The sequence below is a fragment of the Coffea arabica genome, chromosome 1e (genome assembly GCF_036785885.1).
Source record: "Coffea arabica cultivar ET-39 chromosome 1e, Coffea Arabica ET-39 HiFi, whole genome shotgun sequence".
Taxonomy (NCBI): domain Eukaryota; kingdom Viridiplantae; phylum Streptophyta; class Magnoliopsida; order Gentianales; family Rubiaceae; genus Coffea; species Coffea arabica.
This window is the reverse complement of record NC_092311.1, coordinates 16,129,097-16,146,068: the sequence shown is the minus strand read 5'-3', so window position 1 is coordinate 16,146,068 and position 16,972 is coordinate 16,129,097. Positions and strand designations below refer to the sequence as shown.

Genomic DNA, 16,972 nt, shown 5'->3' with positions numbered 1-16,972 from the left:
TTTGTATATAGGCATAATTCTTTGTATATGATTCGGGAAAACTGTATATGAATGTTTACAATTTTCCCAAATCTCCATTTCTTTAACAGTTTTCAACATTACAATTACCTCGCCAATTTGAGTTTCACTGTAACAAAGTCAACCATTGTTTCTAAAACTCATATAAGATGCTAGCAACACAGAGGTTATCGAAACACTAAACCAAATGTTTTTTTTTTCCAAGTCTGAGCAGGAAAACACTAAAACTAAAGTAAATTAGTAGCACTTGAATTCGGTTTACAACTTTGAACATGTTTCTCTGTGTTCTACGGGAAGCATTCTAGGACTGCTAGACGTCCATTGTGGGCAGCTTTGGAGGCTCGATCAGTAGAGATAACTGGCCCCTGGATGGTGGGAGGGGGGCTTCAATGTAATGGCATCAGCTAATGAGGGAAGAGGAGGCGCTCCGCCAAGGATAGGAGATATGGACGACTTTGTTATGGCTCTGACAAATGCGGGACTTTCGGAGGTGCTGTTTGATTGGTTAGAATTTATTTGGACAAATAAGTGTGTATGGCAGCGACTTGACAGAGTGGCAATGAATGCTGATTGGAATATGGATTTTAGTTTTGTGCATGGAACACATTTAGGTAGAGGAAGATCTGATCATTCCTCTTTATTGGTCAAATCTTCTAATGGCTCGCGGGGTAAAGGGTCTTTCAAATTTCTTAATGGGTGGCTGAAGCACCAAGATTTCTTAAATGTCGTGCGTCAGCATTGGTCTCAGCTGGAAATGGGGCAGGAACGGTTGTCTCTGACAACCGTTCCTGCGAGTTCACGGCTGTGATTTTGGCCCAAAAATTTGTGCGGCTCAGATCACATGTGGTAATTCGATTTTCACACCATGTGTGGGTCCCACAAAAAAGTGTTCTAAAATTACGTTATGTATAAAGAAAGTTACACCGTGAAGAAAGTTACACCGTGTGCTACCGATGTTACGCGCAGTGCAAAATGCACACAATTGGTACAAACGGTTGCACCTGCAACCGTTTGTGCCCCTTGTCCGTCTCAGCTAGTGCAGGCTTATGGTAAGGTTGCTTTTTTGCTAAATTGATGAGGTTGCGCAAAGCGTTAAAGGCATGGAACCATCATACTTTTGGTCACATTGGGCGTCAAATCTAGATAGCTGAACAAGAAATGCTTAGGGTGCAGAATCAATATGATCAACATAGAGGGCTAGAGCAAAGCTCAATCGAGTTATGTTCAACATGAGTTATGTTCTCAGTTGGGAAAGGCCTAAGCTAAGCTCACTCGCTTACAAAATGTAACTAGCAGATGTTCACCATGCTTGCGCATGGTGGAAAATCATAAGTATGCCCAACCCAGTTTTGGCTAATAGTTATGAATATTATATATGAAAAAAATTGCATAATATTGTTTTAAGTATGTTAATGTGTTAATCTTTTAACAAAAACTAAGTCATAAATAAGAATAATATTTTTTGTTATAGGATATTTAGTAGGGTTAATCCACAATTGAATAATAGCTGGACATCGGTCAATTTTGATATTCACAGAAAAGAAATTAATTTGTTGTATTTGAATTATTATTTAGTAAAACAAATGTATGATAAAAGCTAAGAAATGGATAATTAGACTTTCACTGCTACTGAAGTTAAAACTTATCTATTTATCTTTAAAATACAAGACTAACATTACAAGAATTACTATCCACATGAAAATAATCTCTATAACAATTGAGCTTCTGACTGCCAACACGATGTAGGTTATCATTTTTTATTTTTCCAATTATCTGGCTGCCTTGCCTTTTCTTGAATAGCAACATCATCATCATCCTCCTCTTCACCGCGTCTCAAGTTATCCTTAGGACCTTAGCCAACGTGACAGTAGCCAATTTCTATAATAATCAACAACCAAAATGTGAACAACATTTTTCAGTCAAACCACTACAACTTCTGATCTAAGTAGGTGTATGGCATCTCTTAAAATATAATTGGCTTCTTGATTCATCATATATCAAGTCAACAAAATCGAGGTAGCATCTCTAACATGTTTGAACATTTGATGGTGTTCAAAAAACATGTAGATGACCTATTAGTCTATTTAAAAACAGAAAAAAGGAAACTATAGAAGGAAATAAAAAAAACAGGGTGTAGTGTGTGTCTCTGATGTAGAGAGAGGTAGAGAGAGCATTTGCTAAAGAAACAGGGTAGGATACAATTTAGGTTCTCAGGTTGTATTAGGAAAGCTTACTATGAACTCCAATGATTCTAGCCTCGTTTGGAGACAATAAAAGCTTGGTAAATGGGATTATTATCTAGCATCATGCAAGCAAAAACGTCCTTGCCCCCTTGCAAAAAACCAAAAGGTGGACCACTGGGTTAGCACATTGCTGGCAGAAAAAGTTTTGCAGTTGCTGGGAAGAACATACTAAGAATCACCTTAACTGAAACTCAAATTTTTTTCACTAATAAAGTCAATTCCTAGTCAATTTCTCAAACTTTGCCCCTTCTTTCTATTTTTGAATACACAATTCAAAAAGGTAGGTTGAATAAAGTCAATTCTATTTTTGAATACACAATTTCCTTTTTGCTGTAAAAGTAGGTTGAAAGCCATAATGCTCCAGTGGAGGCAACAAATTCAAATCCCAGGACAGCAGGGGAAGTGACGTAGCAAAATCTACCCAAACGACATCAAAACCAATATATGGTAGTTCATCACTACCTAAATCGACCCAAATGACATGTATCCTGAAGTAGGTTACATATTTCAATGTGGTGATTAGAATGAAACTCCACATTTTTAATACGATACACGCAATCAAAATCCTGAAAGATAAAAAATTCCGATAGCATAAATACCAAGGAGATGGACAAGTAGTTATGATTGGTTTCAGAAACAGACGAACTCGAAGCAGCTATTGATTGCTAATTCACAAGCAAATATCCCTCTATTTTCATCAGATCATCACCTCCAAAAGATCAATTACATGTCAGCTTACAGGCAGGAAAAAATATCAGCCTGTTGAAGTTAAGAAAATATCAAAAATAAACTGCATAATGAAGTTCCTTCATGTTTTGTCTAGGCAAACAAAAGGGTGAAAGTTAAGAAAAATTTTATTTAATTGTGGAGTTTTTTACATAGAATTTCCCATAGTATATCTGTATAATCAAGTACATTGAGGCAAACCCTGAAGGAAGTGTAGATATACCTCTTGCTATTCAATTTGAAGCATTTACGAGTTAATCATTTAAAATCTTAAAGCTTCTAGTAAAATTACCATCACCTCTGGCTCAAATTTTCACCTAAAAAGGAATCAAACAAAGATAGGTAAGATGAGTAAAAATAAGTTTCGAAAACAAAAGAAGAGCAATTTTTTGGATGGATGCAATGAAGTATGAAAATTTTTAGATAGTGACTACAAAGTAAAAGAGAAATATAATAATGATGTAGCAATATGATCCATTTCCAGTTAATGATACATAATCTATAGTCTGTAAAAAAATAATAATGTTATTACTACTTCAACTCATTGTTTGAGACATCTCACAGATTGCCTTTTGTGAGCCAAGAGTTGTATACAAAACTACATAGTAGATAACCACGAAAAAGAAAAAAAAAATACAAAATCAAATAAGCCGAAAATCCAGAGAAAAAAATAGCAAAAAAAGAAACTTAAAATCAAATGACATTTCCCACTTCCAAAATTTCTAGATAATCTTTTCGCAAGTGACCATTTGTTCTTGATCCATTCGAAAGAGCTAGGGAGTAAAACCACCTAAAGTAAAGCCAACTAAAATGCATTGAATATTTACCATGCTCAAGAACAAACTCAGGGAATAGAGTAACTTTCTGCTATATTGCACAAGAGCCAAAATTTACAGCCTTAAAGCACCACATAAAATTGAGAAATCCCTCAAATTTAAAGAAAGATGGCTAACTATTTTCTTTATCAATCAAACGAAAATATATAACAAGTACTTTTCAGTTCCATAAAACTTACCATTCACCCACTGAGGAATGTTAGTAATCCATGACAAAATCTTCAAACATGCAACTACAACACTGGAAAAAAAAACTAATAACAAATCTAAAAGGAAAAAAAAGGTGCCAAGAAAACAGGAGCTCCAACAGCGAGACATTTGCATGTTATTCTTGCTGAAGAAAAAATATTGGTTGAAAGGTAAAGGTATTACGTTTTAAACTTGAATTCCACCATTGTATATAAGAATAGGGTAGAAATTCACGTGAGAAGAAATTATCTAAAATTTGTCAATAATGGTCTGAGATGCTATGTGCCAAAGAAATATTAGGAAGAAAGGACATATAAAACATATTGCAAGAGAGTAAGTAATTAGGGCATAATGGAAAGAAAAAATTTTGCATTTCTTATTTACTTGTCAAACAATAAAATTATTTGTTCATCTTGAATTTTACCATTGGAAATTAAAAATAGTAAAAAACTCACGTGAGAAGAACCTTTCTAATTTTTCCCTTTTTTCCTTTTAGACCTCCTAAAATTTTTCATTAATGGTTTGAAATGCTCTAAGCTAAGGAGAAAGTAGAAGAAAGAAAAAAAATAGATAAAATATATGCAATAAAATAAGAAATGAGGGCAGACAAACCTTACCTTGTAATAAATTCTCTAACCTAAATGGCAAACTTTAAATAAACAATAAATGGACACATATTTCTGAAAAAAAAGTTCCAATAAAACCCACAAAAAATGAAATTTGTCAACGAAATTGTTTATGAAGGTAAAAAATTCTAGATATGATGGGTACCTATATCAGATTTTTCCACATCTTAGTAGAGGGACGATGGTTCTTGCTCCTGCGTTTGGAGAGAATGAATCAAAACAAAGAAGGAAAATGTTACCGAAAAAAAAGAAAGAAAACAAGGACATTAAACATAGGCAAAAGGGGTGAAAGTTTACCATGATTACATTTGGGGAAAAAAATGATTCAGATGACTGAGATGAATCAAACATCTTTCCCCTTCATCTTTGTTTCCCCTTTACTGTTATTTGAAGAGAAAGCTTGAGAGGAATCGGCCATTAACAAAGAAGTGAGAAGGAATGAGTGAGACAAAGGAGTCATCTGCCTTTTTTCTAATATGTTCTGGTGGGGCAAACGAAGAGCAGGGGAAAAAATTTTGAGAAGTGAGAGACTTTGAGAAAGTTTCTGAGAGGGTGGCGGTGAAACATGTGAGAAGTGGTACTTGGCACATTGGACAGAGAGTCCCAACAGATGCATGCTTTGCTTTTTTATGCTTTTTATACGGAATACATACATGCTAAACCTTTTTCGTTCCAACTTCCAAGACAACAAAAGAAGAGCCTTTCTATTAATCTCTCTTGGATTCCGACACACAAAAGAATATTAATCAAAACAAAAAAATTCTCACACAAAATCACGTGCAATGCACATCGAGGATAACCATGTTTTGGCATCCTCTTTCCAGCTTATATACGTTCTTTAAATGAAGTAGTACTCCTTATTTCTTGCCTTCTTTGGTTGTAAAAGAGGGCAGGTATAGGCTCCCTCCTACACTTGTTTTCTGGCTGAACAAATAAAATTTGGGACTAGCATCCCTCTCCTCATACGGGTTTGCCGAAAAAAAATGAACAACTTTGACTCGCCTCCACATTCGCACTTTTAAGCTCTTCCATTGTACCATATACACTCGTCAATGTCGTAAAAAGTTTGAATTTACATATTATTTTAAGAGAGGATAAGACGCATTCGGAAGAGATCACTATCTTCTTCAAAACAAAAGACTGCTTGTCATATATTTTAATAAAAATAAGGGTTAATATCAGAAACCTCCCTTGAGGTTTCTTCTAATCACATCTAGTACCCCTCATGTTTTTGAAATCACACTTAGCACCCCTGGCAGTAGGATGTGACAGGTTGTCCTGATCAAAAGGTGAGAAATTACCCAAAAACCACCAACACCAGGCAAATTTTTAAGCGGGGAAATGCTGGAAAAAAATAATGAAAAAGAAAAATGATTGGAAACCAAAAAATAACAAAAATGCCATTGTTTTGGCGCACAATTTGAGCGCCATTTTCTGCATATATAACCATGATAACCATAAAAGCTTTCACAAGTAAGACAACTTGAAAGGTAAGTTGTACTTTTTTTTTTTTAAACTCAAAATTGCTTATGTGCTGGTAGAATTAGGAAGAGATTGCTGATGATTAGTTGCAAATTAGTGCAGTGATGAAGGAATATAGAACCTATGTAGTTGAAAGCGTCGTTTTTGGGTGGAAGGAAAAGTTCGAGTGCATTTGAAGTCGTGGATTTTCAGCTTAACCTTCAATTTTGGATTCAACAAAACAGGTAAGCTTCACAGGCTGTCCTTGCATATTAAATTTGAAAATAGTACTCTTGATGTTTTTGATCTTGTCAAAATGAAGCCATGAGTGATTGTTTTTTTATCACAGAGAGCAGCTTTTGTTGTGACCATGTGATATTCGTTGATTTTGACTAATCCAAGTAATCCAAGTTTTCGCCAACAAGATGCAGCTGTCAATGTGCAAGTTAATTTGCAGGCTAGCACAAGCACTTCTACTAAGAGGGTAAGCATTATAATGTCATACATTGCTGCTGCAAAATTCAGAACTAGTGCACTACTGGAGTAATTTAAAGTTTTGCTGCAAAAAAGTTTAAATTTGTTCTTTTCTGATGCAGAGAGGAAGGCCTTCAATGAAAACCAATGCTGCTGTAAACAAGCAAGGCATAATTCCCTTTGTACCAAATGCTCAAGCTACTCTAAATGGTGGATCTCAAGCCGAAACTTCTGTTAGCATTAATACTGCTGCAATAGTGGCCTCTAACACTATTACCAGCAGTTTCTCTATGATGTTTTGAGAGTGCTAAAGGTTCCCCGCAATCCTTGCTTTTGGTATCTGAAGTAGTTTAGGTACTAGTCTTCTTAGCTCCCAGCAATACTGAAGCAATGTTAGCTTTTGTGGACAATTTTTTGATAAGTGGTGCAATGTGCATCTGATTTATATTTCCTGCCACTTATGGTGCTGTTTGACTAATCTTAGAACTACTTGTGTATAGTTTTGTGCATTGCAATCCTCACCATCTAAACAACTAGTTGTAGATGGTGTTTTTGTTCAGAATTGAATTGCAATATAAGGCTTACGTATCATGTTACTAGACTGATCCAATGTAGTATCATGGACTATGTAATTAGTGGAGAGGGGCAGGGATGGTTACTGCCGTTAAAGGTAGTATAATTACTCGCTATTGTTCTAGTGTTACAACGTGTACAAATGATGTTACACCGTGTGGGACGGTTACTACTGTTAAAGGTAGTATAATTACTCGTTGTTTTAGTGTTACAACGTGTACAAATGATGTTACACCGTATGGGACGGTTACTAATGTTAAAGGTAGTATAATTACTCGCTGTTGTTCTAGTGTTACAACTTGTACAAATGATGTTACACCGTGTACAAAATGCACACAAGCTTCCGGAGTGCAAACGTTCCGGCCCCAGGTCCATAATTAGTTATGCATCTCTATATCGCCAAAATCTCTGATAATTAGTTATAACATTCTTTTTATTACACTTTTACACCCTCAGCTTCTAAATTAATATCATATGCCTATTTATTTCTATTTTTATCTTCTAAAATTTACTAATCATTTTGGGATTTTGGGTAAAAGTGGAACAAAAATAAAGTCTCTCTCCTACAATTCATTTTTTACTACCATTTTCAAATAGAGGGGCTGACAAGATACCAAAGTTGTCATTCCAAGGGTGCTATGTGTGATTTCAAAAACATGGGGGGTGCTAGATGTGATTAGAAGAAACCTCAAGGGAGGTTTCTGATATTAACCCTAAAAATAATGTCGGATGTCTATTTGTTGAATTCAAACACTACAAGTTACAAGTAATCTAATAATTTTCAGCTGTAGTACAATCATTCCAAGTATAACTTACTCACATAATAATTTTTACCGTTACAAAATGAATCTAGATTATTTCAAATTATAGCTGAAAAAAAAATAAGATATTTGTTCTACTTAATGTTGGGATTTGGAACTCCTATTATAAATATACGGTTCTGCAAATCTAGTCTTTCATACTTTGTATATCTCTATCTATTGTCAACTTCTCTTCCTCAAATTATTTCATTAGGCATTAGCAAGGTATTATATAAAGTTTTAACTTCTCTGGATCGCGTAGACTTAGCAAAAACAACAATGAAGAGTACGTTGTTGCATCTTAAAAGCAACGTGGCATCAAGCTTTGACATCGGACATAATCTCGAAAGAGATGAGAGCAACCTAATTCATGTCTCAACTAACCAAAATACTTTATCTATTTTTTCCTTTAACTTTTGTTTTGTGGGTCAGTCGTGCAACTGAAGTTCTCAAGGGTAAAACATTTGCTTCTTTCAAATACGAAGCAAATGTCTAACATCTTTGACCAATATTGTCCCACAGTTAACCGTCCCATTGGGCCATAAGTTTTGTTCCTGGAAGTGGGTGAAACCACAACAGATGAAGAGCCCAAACCCGCAGGTCATGAAGCCCCGCACCCCTCCAAAAGGTCTCAATCAGGTAGGGGACACCACGACAGGTTATTAAAGCAGCACAGGACTTCCTCCCTAGCCGATGTGGGATCATTACAATCCCACTCTAAAACCTCTGACCAATATTGTCCCACAGTTAACCGCCCCATTGGGCTGTGGGTTTTGTTCCTGGAGGTGGGTGAAACCACAACAGATGAGGAGCCCAAACCCACAGGTCATGAAGCCCCGCACCCCTTCAAAAGGTCTCAGTCAAGTGGGGGACATCACAACAGGTTATTAAAGCAGCCCAGGACTTCCTTCCTAACCGATGTGGGATCATTACAATTCACCCCTCTTAGGGAACCCAGCGTCCTCGCTGGCACACCGAGGTCGGGAGTTGACTCTGATACCAACTCTAACACCACTGACCAATATTGCCCCACAGTTAACCGCCCCATTCGGCCGTAGATTTTGTTCCTGGAGGTGGGTGAAACCACAATAGATGAGAAGCTCAAGCCCGCAGGTCATGAAGCCCCGCACCCCTCCAAAAGGCCTCGGTCAGGTGGGGGATACCACGGCAGGTTATTAAAGCAGCCCAAGACTTCCTCCTTAGCCGATGTGGGATCATTACAATAACTTTTACACCTCTAACCAATATTGTCCCACAGTTAGCCGTCCCATTGGGCCGTGAGTTTTGTTCCCGGAGGTGGGTGAAACCACAACAGATGAGGAGCCCAAACCCGCAGGTCATGAAGCCTCGCATCCCTCCAAAAGGCCTCGATCAGGTGGGGGACACCACGACAGGTTATTAAAGTAGCCTAGGACTTCCTCCCTAGCCAATGTGGGATCATTACAATCCACCCCTCTCAGGGAACCCAGCGTCCTCGCTGGCACACCGGGGTCGGGAGTCGGCTCTGATACCAACTCTAACACCTCTGACCAACATTGCCCCACAGTTAACCGCCCCATTGGGCCGTGGGTTTTGTTCCTAGAGGTGGGTGAAACCACAAAAGATAAGGAGCCCAAACCCGCATGTCATGAAGCCCCGCACCCCTCCAAAAGGTCTCGGTCAGGTGGAGGACACCACGACAGGTTATTAAAGCAGCCCAGGACTTCCTCCCTAGCCGATGTGGGATCATTACAATAACTCTAACACCTCTGACTAATATTGTCCCACAGTTAACCGCTCCATTGGGCCGTGGGTTTTGTTCCTGGAGTTGGGTGAAACCACAATAGATGAGGAGCCCAAACTCGCAGGTCATGAAGCTTTGCATCCCTCCAAAAGGCCTAGGTCAATTGGGGGACACCACGACAGGTTATTAAAGCAGCCCAAGACTTCCTCCCTAGTCGATGTGGGATCATTACAATTCACTCCCCTTAGGGAACCCAACGTCCTCGCTGGCACACCGGGGTCGGGAGTCGGCTCTGATACCAATTCTAACACCTCTGACTAATATTGTCCCACAGTTAACCGCCCCATTGGGTTGTGGGTTTTGTTCCTGGATGTGGGTGAAACCACAAGAGATGAGGAGCCCAAGCCCACAGGTCATGAAACCCCGCACCCCTTCAAAAGGTCTCGATTAGGTGGGGGACACCACAATAGGTTATTAAAGCAGTCCAAAACTTTCTCCCTAACCGATGTGAGATCATTACAATACTCTAACATCTCTGACCATTATTGTCCTGCAGTTAACCCCCCATTGGGCCGTGGGTTTTGTTCCTGGAGTTGGGTAAAACAACAACAAATGAGGAGCCCAAGGCCGTAGGTCATGAAGCCCCACACCCCTCCAAAAGGTCTCGGTCAGGTGGGGGACACCACGACAGGTTATTAAAGCAGCCCAAGACTTCCTCCCTAGCCGATGTGGGATCATTACAATAACTCTAACACCTCTGACCAATATTATCCTACAGTTAACCACTCCATTGGACTATGGGTTTTGTTCCTGGAGGTGGGTGAAACCACAACAGATGAGGAGCCCAAGCCTGCAGGTCATGAAGCCCCGTACCTCTCCAAAAGGCCTCGGTCAGGTGGGGGATACCATGACAGGTTATTAAAGCAGTCTAGGACTTCCTCTCTAGCTGATGTGGGATCATTACAAAATGGAATGATGGAATCGATAAGGCCCGCTACCCCCAAAAAAATTGAAAATCCTATTTTGCCCTTCTCCACCAAATTTAATTAACAACACTCTTTTACACCCTTTTCTCTATATGATTTTCATATGGCACAACAACCTTTAATCTTCTAGATAAATTAAAATACCAACCTCTAGTCTCCTAACTAAACGTCAATTAGAATAGAAGTAAAATATATAAGGAAAATACAATCAACATAAAATTTCAAAATGTTATTTGAAATTGTTTGGATTGAGATGATTTGAGATAAAATTATTTGTTTTACAAATTTCACTCACCTTTTTATCGCACATACATCACATCATAAAAAGTACTGCAGTAATTATCTCAAATAAATCATCCAAATAAACTCCTACCCAAACAAACCCAACAAACGCAACTTACTATGACATTCTCAAGATACCATTCTAAGTTAGTGTAACAAATACAACTGGCAAAACTTCATTGTGACAAATATGAAAAGTCAGAACATCTTGTTTTTAACTATTAATCTCCAAACTCCAATTCCACAAACTTGAATGCAAGTATTATTCTTACTATTTTTCTATAGAAATTCCTCTATTAAATTTTCAATCTTTAGTTATTCTTTATTCAAACAATTATTGTTAACCATTGAGTATTCTTCTTAAAGCTAGCTTGGACACAATATGGGATATATGATGTTTTTTTTGTATTATCTCAATTTAGTATCAATCAAGCCTAATTTCTTTGAACTCTAAAATAATTGTGTTTTGAAAAAGTGAAAAAACTCATAAATTTTTGCATAGTGACTGATAACAGAATAGCATTTTCCATCGCATAATGCTCACATTGGTAAAATAAAAAATTGAATGGTACAAAGTTTGATTTCAAATGTTTTATATTTAGGCTTGTCATAACCATTGTGTACTTTCTTTGCTTCATTGTTTTGCATCTCTACCTTCTATATTGTTCGCCCATTTTAAGCAAAAAATTTGGCTCCATTATGAAAAGGTGCCCTAGTAACCTAGAATTAATGGAAATTGGCATAAAACATATAAAGCTTTTGAAATTATGATGAGTGCAAGGTGTTTAACCAAAGATGGATAAATAATTCTATCTCTAAAAAGTTTGTACCTATATTTTGCCAAATTAATTTCTTGAAAGGGAAAATGGCCATTTTCGTCCCTAAACTTTTTTTCCCGTTGATTTAGTCCCTAACTTTTATTTTTGGCCAATTTAATACATGAACTTAATTTTCGGGTCCAATTTAATGCCTTTCTACGGCGGCGCCACCACCTGAAAGTAATTTAGCTCCTAATTTAACATTAAACAAGGGCATTTTGGGAACTTCAGGTATAAATTGTAATCAAAGCCCTCTTGTTGCCTTAGAAGCAGATGAAGAAGATGAACAACTTTTGAATCTGTAGAAGCTTTTGAAAAGCCCTCTTGTTGAATCTGTAGAAGATGAACAACCTCTTGTTGAATCTGTAGAGACTACACTACCATTATTATTTAAATCCCTCTGATCAATAATTGGGCATTTCCCACTCCTGCTCTTCTTCCAGCATAGCGTCCGGGTAACCTATGCCTAGCTCAGCTAAAACCCATCCATCCAGCTCCTTTTGCGCTTGTCTATCAGACCCTCCAACAAAACCTACTACTCTTATGGTAATCCTGTCTTTTGCCAAAATCCCAAATTAAGTAACAAACGCACGCAGTTTCCCCTTTTTGTTGCCCCAGTAATGAACGCTAACCATTGTTCAAGGTAACTAATTGTGTGTGTTACTATATTCAAGACAACAAGAAGTTCCCAAAATGCCGAGCCAAAATTCCTAAGCTAGTGCCAGACACTTTTGAAGTTTTAAGGCTCAGATATGTCAAAATTAGGTCAGAGAAAGGGAAAGTGATGCTGCCATGGCTGCAACACCGGTTGCAACATGATGTGAGGAAAACATTGAAAGTTTAAACAGACAGAGGACCCAACCCCAGAAAGAGGGATGGATCCTCTCAAACCCCTCCTCTCCCTCTCCCCCTCCTCCTCACATTTGCATCCGGGTTGCCTAGCCAAGATATGGGTCAGACTTGCCTCAAACACACTGACCCATTTGCTCTACAAGTTAAATCGTCACAGCCCTCTTGTTGCCTTAGAAGCAGATGAAGAAGAAGTACAATGGTCAGTCACGTCAAGAAGAAGCAAGACGTTAGAGATCATTAAGGCTCCATTTGGTTCGCCAGAAAGTCACATGGGAGTATTAAAGTCAGGCTCTTGAGGAAGCTCCTGGTCAGGCTGGAGAAGTTGGTCAAGCGCGAGGGGTTTAGGGCCAAGGCAGCCGTTCTGGGGTTCATGGGATCCGTGATCGAGTCCGGTGGGGCTCCTACTGGGATGATGCTGAGCAACTTGCTGGCGTGTCTGGTGCAGTTTTTGAGCAGTGAGGATTAGGCAGCGAGGAAGGCCGCCCTTGGGCAGCGAGGATTAGCTGAGAAAAGAACTGTTCCACGAAGGAGGAGGTGGGTGGTTGGTGGCAGAGGTTGATAATAGAGAGGAGATAATTCAAAGTTCCCCAAATGCCGTTGTTTAATGTTAAATTAGGAGCTAAATTACTTTTAAGTGGTGGCGCCGCCGTAGAAGGCCTTAATTGGACCCGAAAATTAAGTTCATGTATTAAATTGGCCAAAAATAAAAGTTAGGGACTAAATCGATGGGAAAAAAAAGTTTAGGGACGAAAATGGTCATTTTCCCTTCTTGAAATCATTAAAAGTAGAGATCACAATCATTTTTTTTCCTTTCTTTCAATTTTGGGCTACTTATGATGTTTGACCAAATTACCAAATGGACTTTGCGATTTCATTAAATTACGAAATAATGTTCCAATTTGACCAAATTACCATTATTCCCTTATGAATGACGACATCCAAACTTGACTAACAGAAATAGAGAAATGACACAAATCTCCTTTGCAAAATTTAAATTTACTGCACATGAGGTTTGCTCAAATTACAAAAAAGAGCCTTATAATTTGACCAAAATTTTTTAATCTTTGAATGGCCAACTATTTATAAGAAAATCCCTTAATATGATCAAAGAAAAAATAAAATTTGAATTAAAAAAATAAATTATTAACTATTAAGAAATGAAAATTAACAAATTGAGAAAATTTTTGCCTATGGCTTATTTCAGCCACTGTTAACTTCCAACTCACTTTTCTTAGACAAAAACTTTTCTTTGTTTGAAATATGTATTTTGTGTGATATAATAAAATTTAGCTACATCATATGGTTTTTTAATTCGTTACATCATATTAACCATATCCTTAATTCTAGATAAGTAAGTGTCTTTGTTGGCTCTAGATGCTAGGGAATTCCCAACACTTAGGCTGGTGGCTACGTAGGTGGCAGGGGTCATGGTTTGTACTCACTAAATCAGTTGTACTTGTTCTTTTCTTTTGAATAAAAAAAGAGTGTCTTTGTTGGACTTTTACTTATAACTTGTATATATTTTATATTTGCCAAAACCTTAAAATTTAATGTTTAAAGGTGGATTCAAATTTATAGTTTATTGTCTTTTTCAAAAATAGAGTTTGATTATTTGCACATCTACATGAAATAGGGATTTTAATATAAAAGAATGTGATAGTGGATGCTAAAGAAACTATACCAATGATCAAAACACAATTTTTTTGAATTCCATATTACTAGAATTTTGGTTACGTTAATTTTCACCTATAGGAAGACAAAAAGAATGGTTTAAAAACCTAGTAATTAACGAGAATTTTTAGATTTTTGTCAAAATTTTTGTCACTGTCAATGCAATTGACTAGTGAAAAATGGTCACTTAATAAAAGTTTGGCTATTTAAAACATTAGAGTAATTTGGACAAACCTCAAGAGAGGTAAGTATAATTTGGACAAACCTCAAGGGAGTAAATGTAATCAACTCAATTTACAAAAGGGTATTTTAGGGCTTTTAGACATATATTTTACTCATGCAAGCATTATCTTAAGGCAATTGACATAAGGGGGTCAATTGATAAATGCTTTGCAATTCAAGATGTTTGACTATAATCTGAACAAAACACAGGATAGATTTAGAAATTTGGTCAAAGCTCAAGGGAGTTAGACGTAATTAGCCCTTCTTTTCTTTTAGTGGGAACTATTAGCAAGGTAAAGGGTAGCAAATTGGAACTATCCTAACAATCTGTCAAGAAATGAAGTAAAAGCTACCTCCATGTAGTCTCTAAGTACATAAAGTGCGAAAGGATTGGTAGTACCGATCTGCTGGGGCGCTGTGGGACTAGTCGGGTGTAGGCCCGGATACCCCAGTGATGACAAAAAAAAAAAAAAAAAAAAAAAAAATTGGTAGTACCGATCTCCGGTGGTTTCCGTGTAATTTTCATGCGTATTTTGTCCTCCTTTGACTATTTAGCTAGCATGGGCCTCATTGTGGGGTCATCTGTCTTTGATATTTGTTGGCTACACTCAATTTTGGTTCCGTTTCCAATTTTATCATTTTCTATTGGTTTAATCGTTGTGTTTACACATATTTTGCCCTTTCTCATTATTTTACGTTGATTCCTATTTTTACTACTTGGGCTGCTGCTGTCTTCTTGTACTTCATCAGCTTTTTTTGGGCCATTGATTCTTTGGGCTTGTGTGCCCCCACATCAATTTGCGACTTTCACCTTCTGCTTTTTTTGCTTAGTTTGGCCCTCAGTCTTCTTGCCTTTACATTTGAGACGTCATAGTTTAATTTGGATTTTAACGATTAAACATCTCTGTCTGTATACATGTTTGTCTATATACAAGATTGGTGGTTTCCTCAACAGTATTTACAGTGTCTTAATATCTTTGCATGCTCTTTTTAGAGAAGGAATTTAATACTATTGTGCTTTGCATTATTATTATTATTATTATTTAGTACCATTGTGGTTTAGTTTCAATGTAATTGTCCAGCTGATTTTGGACTTCCATTCGATGGTTCAGATTATTGTTATTATTTAATACCATGCTGCTTTAGACTATTATTTATATTACATATGCCACCTATTATATATAGACAATTATTATTTATATTGATGTGCCACATATTACATATATAATATGTTTCTTAAAAGAATATTACACTCTGCTCTCTTTGTTCCTGCTTTCTTCTTCTTTACTTGATTATTCTTTTTCGCCAGATTCCTATTGCATGCCATCTTTTATGCTATTGCTGATGTGAGCTTTGTGTTCTAGCTGTTTGCCGTCTATCTCGTGAATTGTCTAATCTGGATTTAATGTTTGTATGTGCTTTGTTACTATTTTCCATTTACTAATGGACGTTGATTCTGCTTCAGTGTACTACTCCAGTCTTTGAGACCATTAGATTCTTATTGCAGCTTGTTGTTGTGGAATTGCAATGATTGTATATTTGTTTCTCCTTACTATATATTTTTCCCACGACTGTGTTTTTGACAGGTTTTATATATACTTATTATGTGAGAGCTCGAAAATTTATACTTATTTGCATGCACTTTTACTAGAAAGTTTGCATGTGTTACTTTGCTTTATCATTGATTAATTGGAGTGTTTAATTGATTGCGTTATACTTAAGTGTATAAGAATATTTTAAATTCATGCATGATTCACATTCATGGAAATTAACACTAAGTGAAACAAGAAACTAGTGGGTAATGGTATCAAAGTATGAAAATACAAGGTCATAGTATAATAATTCCTTCTTGCATGCATGAGACTTCACACTGGTCGTTGCTTCTTACACTTGTCAAAAAAAAAAAAGGGCCATGCAAGTTATGTCAAGACAAAACCTCCCAAACACCAATTTTAGTTTCATTCTTATCTTGAACATTTCTAAAATTGAGAGAGAGGGAGTTGAGAGACCAAGAGAAATTTTGAAGCTTTCATCCTTCTTCAACGGTGGAACTCCAGCAAGAAACAAGTCACCACTTCAACTAGTTGAGTTAAAGGTAACGGGTGAGAGAGACCAAAGTTTTCCACTCTTTATTCTTGCAAGACAAGAGGTAAACTTGTTAGCCAAATCTTCCATTTTCTCAAACACACCAAGATGATTGATGCATGTTAGTTTCTAGCCAAGAAAATGGAAATTTTGTGGGAAAGAAACCTCATTAGAAGTTGATTTTATTGCTAAAAAATTTATAGATTTGACTGAGGGTGACATGAGCTCATTTTGCAGCCTCTTATTTTGAAATTTTGAGGAGTTTCCGCTAGGAATTCCTAATATATATATGTTATATTTCTTGTTTAATATGATATTTAACATTTTGCTTTGATTTTAGTAGCAAGTTGTTGGCTTAAATGTAAGAAAACTAGAAGAAACAAAGCT

General features: G+C 36.9%; 1 long non-coding RNA gene across 4 annotated transcripts; it reads right to left on the bottom strand.

Moving 5' to 3' along the window:
* Positions 1–1,606: 1,606 nt before the first annotated feature.
* LOC113701229 (uncharacterized) lies at positions 1,607–5,234 on the bottom strand. Of its 4 annotated transcripts, XR_011816141.1 has the most exons (4): positions 4,936–5,234; positions 4,784–4,832; positions 2,253–3,304; positions 1,607–1,896 (listed from the first exon to the last, which is right to left on the bottom strand). It is a non-coding gene; the product is annotated as an uncharacterized lncRNA (long non-coding RNA). The 4 variants fall into 4 exon arrangements; XR_003450868.2 differs by having other exon boundaries at positions 1,607–3,304; XR_011816140.1 differs by having other exon boundaries at positions 1,607–2,349.
* Between the last annotated feature and the right edge of the window lie 11,738 nt (positions 5,235–16,972).